The sequence below is a fragment of the Rhopalosiphum padi genome, unplaced genomic scaffold, assembly GCF_020882245.1.
Source record: "Rhopalosiphum padi isolate XX-2018 unplaced genomic scaffold, ASM2088224v1 scaffold1, whole genome shotgun sequence".
Classification (NCBI taxonomy): domain Eukaryota; kingdom Metazoa; phylum Arthropoda; class Insecta; order Hemiptera; family Aphididae; genus Rhopalosiphum; species Rhopalosiphum padi.
Genome location: NW_026869996.1, coordinates 7,447,371 through 7,453,854, shown reverse-complemented (window position 1 = coordinate 7,453,854; position 6,484 = coordinate 7,447,371).

Here is a 6,484-nt window from a genome sequence, read left to right as displayed (position 1 = left end):
TTGATTTTTGGCCATTTTTACATAAAATATATGGATTTTTGTCAACTCTTCACAATATTCATGGGATTTCGACCAATTCTACATAATTTACTTCAATTTTTGGCCATTTTTATATAAAATACAAGGAATTTTGGACAATTCTTCACGAATTACATGAGGTTTTTGCAATTTTTACAGATAATACATGGATTTTTGACCATTTTTACAGATAATACATGGATTTTTGTCAACTCTTCACAATTTTCATGGGATTTCGACCAATTCTATATATTTTACTTCAATTTTTGGCCAATTTTACATAAAATGCATGGAGTTTTGGACAATTCTACACAAATTTCATGGATAATTGGCCATTTTTACTCAAATTACATGGATTTTTGACCATAATTACATAATTTACATGAATTTATGGCCATTTTTAAATAAAATACATGGATTTTTGGACAATTCTTCACGAATTACATGGGGTTTTTGCAATTTTTACAGATAATACATAGATTTTTGACCATTTTTACAGATAATACATGGATTTTTGTCAACTCTTCACAATTTTCATGGGATTTCGACCAATTCTACATTATTTACTTCAATTTTTTGACATTTTTACATAAATTACATGGATTTTTGACCATTATTACAGAATTTACATGAATTTATGGATTTTTAAATAAAATACATGGATTTTTGGACAATTCTTCACGAATTACATGAGGTTTTTGCAATTTTTACAGATAATACATGGATTTTTGTCAACTCTTCACAATTTTCATGGGATTTCGACCAATTCTATATATTTTACTTCAATTTTTGGCCAATTTTACATAAAATGCATGGAGTTTTGGACAATTCTACACAAATTTCATAGATAATTGGCCATTTTTACTCAAATTACATGGATTTTTGACCATAATTACATAATTTACATGAATTTATGGCCATTTTTAAATAAAATACATGGAATTTTGAACAATTCTACACAAATTTCATTGATTTTTGGCCATTTTTACATAAAATATATGGATTATTGGACAATCCTACACAATTTTCTTGGGATTTCGACCAATTCTACATAATTTGCTTCAATTTTTGGCCATTTTTATATAAAATACATGGAATTTTGAACAATTCTACACAAACTACATGGATTTTTGGCCATTTTTACAAAAATTACATGGATTTTTGACCATTATTACAGAATTTATATGAATTTTTGGCCATTTTTACATAAAATACTTGAATTATGGCAATTTTTTACAGATAACACATGAATTTTGGCCATTTTTACAGATAATACAACGAATTTTGACCATTTTAACAGATAATATATGGATTTTTGTCAACTCTTCACAATTTTCATGGGGATTTCGACCAATTCTACATAATTTACTTCAATTTTTGGCCATTTTTATATAAAATACATGGAATTTTGGACAATTCTACACAAATTACATGGATTTTTGGCCATTTTTACATAAAATATATGGATTATTGGACAATCCTACACAATTTTCATGGGATTTCGACCAATTCTACATAATTTACTTCAATTTTTTGATATTTTTACATAAATTACATGGAGTTTTGGACAATTTTACACAAATTTCATTGATTTTTGGCCATTTTTACATAAAATATATGGATTATTGGACAATCCTACACAATTTTCTTGGGATTTCGACCAATTCTACATAATTTGCTTCAATTTTTGGCCATTTTTATATAAAATACATGGAATTTTGAACAATTCTACACAAACTACATGGATTTTTGGCCATTTTTACAAAAATTACATGGATTTTTGACCATAATTACATAATTTACATGAATTTATGGCCATTTTTACAAAAATTACATGGATTTTTGACCATTATTACAGAATTTATATGGATTTTTGGTCATTTTTACATAAAATATATGGATTATTGGACAATCCTACACACTTTTCATGGGATTTCGACCAATTCTACATAATTTACTTCAATTTTTGGCCATTTTTATATAAAATACATGGAATTTTGAACAATTCTACACAAATTACATTGATTTTTGGCCATTTTTACAAAAATTACATGGATTTTTGACCATTATTACAGAATTTATATGAATTTTTGGCCATTTTTACATAAAATACTTGGATTTTGGCAATTTTTACAGATAACACATGAATTTTGGCCATTTTTACAGATAATACAACGAATTTTGACCATTTTTAGAGAAAATATATGGATTTTTGTCAACTCTTCACAATTTTCATGGGATTTCGACCAATTCTACATAATTTACTTCAATTTTTGGCCATTTTTTATAAAATACATGGAATTTTGAACAATTCTACACAAATTTCATTGATTTTTGGTCATTTTTACATAAAATATATGGATTTTTGTCAACTCTTCACAATATTCATGGGATTTCGACCAATTCTACATAATTTACTTCAATTTTTGGCCATTTTTATATAAAATACAAGGAATTTTGGACAATTCTTCACGAATTACATGAGGTTTTTGCAATTTTTACAGATAATACATGGATTTTTGACCATTTTTACAGATAATACATGGATTTTTGTCAACTCTTCACAATTTTCATGGGATTTCGACCAATTCTATATATTTTACTTCAATTTTTGGCCAATTTTACATAAAATGCATGGAGTTTTGGACAATTCTACACAAATTTCATGGATAATTGGCCATTTTTACTCAAATTACATGGATTTTTGACCATAATTACATAATTTACATGAATTTATGGCCATTTTTAAATAAAATACATGGAATTTTGAACAATTCTACACAAATTTCATTGATTTTTGGCCATTTTTACATAAAATATATGGATTTTTGTCAACTCTTCACAATTTTCATGGGATTTCGACCAATTCTACATAATTTACTTCAATTTTTGGCCATTTTTATATAAAATACATGGAATTTTGGACAATTCTACACAAATTACATGGATTTTTGGCCATTTTTACATAAAATATATGGATTATTGGACAATCCTACACAATTTTCATGGGATTTCGACCAATTCTACATAATTTACTTCAATTTTTTGATATTTTTACATAAATTACATGGAGTTTTGGACAATTTTACACAAATTTCATGGATTTTTGGCCATTATTACATAATTTTCATGGATATATGGACATTTCTACACAAATTTCATTGATTTTTGGCCATTTTTACATAAAATATATGGATTTTTGTCAACTCTTCACAATTTTCATGGGATTTCGACCAATTCTACATAATTTACTTCAATTTTTGGCCATTTTTATATAAAATACATGGAATTTTGAACAATTCTACACAAATTTCATTGATTTTTGGCCATTTTTATATAAAATACATGGAATTTTGAACAATTCTACACAAATTTCATGGATAATTGGCCATTTTTACTCAAATTACATGGATTTTTGACCATAATTACATAATTTACATGAATTTTTGGCCATTTTTATATAAAATACATGGAATTTTGAACAATTCTACACAAACTACATGGATTTTTGGCCATTTTTACAAAAATTACATGGATTTTTGACCATAATTACATAATTTACATGAATTTATGGCCATTTTTACAAAAATTACATGGATTTTTGACCATTATTACAGAATTTATATGGATTTTTGGTCATTTTTACATAAAATATATGGATTATTGGACAATCCTACACACTTTTCATGGGATTTCGACCAATTCTACATAATTTACTTCAATTTTTGGCCATTTTTATATAAAATACATGGAATTTTGAACAATTCTACACAAATTACATTGATTTTTGGCCATTTTTACATAATTTTCATGGATATATGGACATTTCTACACAAATTTCATTGATTTTTGGCCATTTTTACATAAAATATATGGATTTTTGTCAACTCTTCACAATTTTCATGGGATTTCGACCAATTCTACATAATTTACTTCAATTTTTGGCCATTTTTATATAAAATACATGGAATTTTGAACAATTCTACACAAATTTCATTGATTTTTGGCCATTTTTATATAAAATACATGGAATTTTGAACAATTCTACACAAATTTCATGGATAATTGGCCATTTTTACTCAAATTACTAGATTTTTGACCATAATTACATAATTTACATGAATTTATGGCCATTTTTAAATAAAATACATGGATTTTTGGACAATTCTTCACGAATTACATGGGGTTTTTGCAATTTTTACAGATAATACATAGATTTTTGACCATTTTTACAGATAATACATGGATTTTTGTCAACTCTTCACAATTTTCATGGGATTTCGACCAATTCTACATAATTTACTTCAATTTTTGGCCATTTTTATATAAAATACATGGAATTTTGAACAATTCTACACAAATTTCATTGATTTTTGGCCATTTTTATATAAAATACATGGAATTTTGAACAATTCTACACAAATTTCATTGATTTTTGGCCATTTTTACATAAAATATATGGAGTTTTGTCAACTCTTCACAATTTTCATGGGATTTCGACCAATTCTACATAATTTACTTCAATTTTTGGCCATTTTTATATAAAATACATGGAATTTTGGACAATTCTAAACAAATTACATGGATTTTTGGCCATTTTTACAAAAATTACATGGATTTTTGACCATTATTACAGAATTTATATGGATTTTTGGTCATTTTTACATAAAATATATGGATTATTGGACAATCCTACACACTTTTCATGGGATTTCGACCAATTCTACATAATTTACTTCAATTTTTGGCCATTTTTATATAAAATACATGGAATTTTGAACAATTCTACACAAATTACATTGATTTTTGGCCATTTTTACAAAAATTACATGGATTTTTGACCATTATTACAGAATTTATATGAATTTTTGGCCATTTTTACATAAAATACTTGGATTTTGGCAATTTTTACAGATAACACATGAATTTTGGCCATTTTTACAGATAATACAACGAATTTTGACCATTTTTAGAGAAAATATATGGATTTTTGTCAACTCTTCACAATTTTCATGGGATTTCGACCAATTCTACATAATTTACTTCAATTTTTGGCCATTTTTTATAAAATACATGGAATTTTGAACAATTCTACACAAATTTCATTGATTTTTGGCCATTTTTACATAAAATATATGGATTTTTGTCAACTCTTCACAATATTCATGGGATTTCGACCAATTCTACAACTTCAATTTTTGGCCATTTTTATATAAAATACAAGGAATTTTGGACAATTCTTCACGAATTACATGAGGTTTTTGCAATTTTTACAGATAATACATGGATTTTTGACCATTTTTACAGATAATACATGGATTTTTGTCAACTCTTCACAATTTTCATGGGATTTCGACCAATTCTATATATTTTACTTCAATTTTTGGCCAATTTTACATAAAATGCATGGAGTTTTGGGACAATTCTACACAAATTTCATGGATAATTGGCCATTTTTACTCAAATTACATGGATTTTTGACCATAATTACATAATTTACATGAATTTATGGCCATTTTTAAATAAAATACATGGATTTTTGGACAATTCTTCACGAATTACATGGGGTTTTTGCAATTTTTACAGATAATACATAGATTTTTGACCATTTTTACAGATAATACATGGATTTTTTGTCAACTCTTCACAATTTTTCATGGGATTTCGACCAATTCTACATTATTTACTTCAATTTTTTGACATTTTTACATAAATTACATGGATTTTTGACCATTATTACAGAATTTACATGAATTTATGGATTTTTAAATAAAATACATGGATTTTTGGACAATTCTTCACGAATTACATGAGGTTTTTGCAATTTTTACAGATAATACATGGATTTTTGTCAACTCTTCACAATTTTCATGGGATTTCGACCAATTCTATATATTTTACTTCAATTTTTGGCCAATTTTACATAAAATGCATGGAGTTTTGGACAATTCTACACAAATTTCATGGATAATTGGCCATTTTTTACTCAAATTACATGGATTTTTGACCATAATTACATAATTTACATGAATTTATGGCCATTTTTTAAATAAAATACATGGAATTTTGAACAATTCTACACAAATTTCATTGATTTTTGGCCATTTTTACATAAAATATATGGATTATTGGACAATCCTACACAATTTTCTTGGGATTTCGACCAATTCTACATAATTTGCTTCAATTTTTGGCCATTTTTATATAAAATACATGGAATTTTGAACAATTCTACACAAACTACATGGATTTTTGGCCATTTTTACAAAAATTACATGGATTTTTGACCATTATTACAGAATTTATATGAATTTTTTGGCCATTTTTACATAAAATACTTGAATTATGGCAATTTTTACAGATAACACATGAATTTTGGCCATTTTTACAGATAATACAACGAATTTTGACCATTTTAACAGATAATATATGGATTTTTGTCAACTCTTCACAATTTTCATGGGAT